The sequence below is a fragment of the Pteropus vampyrus genome, unplaced genomic scaffold (assembly GCF_000151845.1).
Source record: "Pteropus vampyrus isolate Shadow unplaced genomic scaffold, Pvam_2.0 Scaffold206, whole genome shotgun sequence".
NCBI lineage: Eukaryota > Metazoa > Chordata > Mammalia > Chiroptera > Pteropodidae > Pteropus > Pteropus vampyrus.
In genome coordinates this window covers 2,718,336-2,718,892 of record NW_011888987.1, presented here as the reverse complement: position 1 = coordinate 2,718,892, position 557 = coordinate 2,718,336, and the positions used below count along the sequence as shown (strand labels likewise).

The following is a 557-nucleotide window of genomic DNA, read 5'->3' as shown; positions in this document are numbered from 1 at the left end:
TTTCTTCTGTGTGTGCTTTATCTCCATTCCCCTTTCCAAATTAGGATCTTTGTATCTTCCCCTTTTCTGTCATTGTTGTCACAGTTTGTCCCTATATTTGCTGAATGTTCATTACTATCTCGTAATAGCAAATGTCTTCTTATTGTTTAACCTTATAATGCCTTGTTCTTTTTTTTTTTTTTCTTATTGCCTACAGGACCCGGTCTTTCTAGGTGGTCTCCCATGCAAGTATTAACCAGGCCCGATCCTGCTCAGCTTCAGAGATCAGATGGACTCAGATGTGTTCAGGGTGGCATGGCTGTAGACAATGCCTTGTTCTTAATAAGGGTTGCACACTTCTGCTTCCAACTGCCTGCTAACACCCTTATTCATAGTTATGTATTTTTTTTGTCATTTCATTTTAGATAAGCTGTTCCCTGATAGTATTTCCTGTAATACAGACCTTGTAGTGGAGATTTCCTCAATTTTTATATGTCTGAAAAGGTATTTATTTCTCTTTCATATCTAAAGGAGAGCTTTGCTTGTTACATTATTCTTGACTGGTAGTTCCTTTCATT

General features: G+C 37.3%; 1 pseudogene; it reads right to left on the bottom strand.

Annotated features, from left to right (window-relative positions):
* Positions 1-187: 187 nt before the first annotated feature.
* LOC111746969 lies at positions 188-306 on the bottom strand (annotated as a pseudogene).
* Between the last annotated feature and the right edge of the window lie 251 nt (positions 307-557).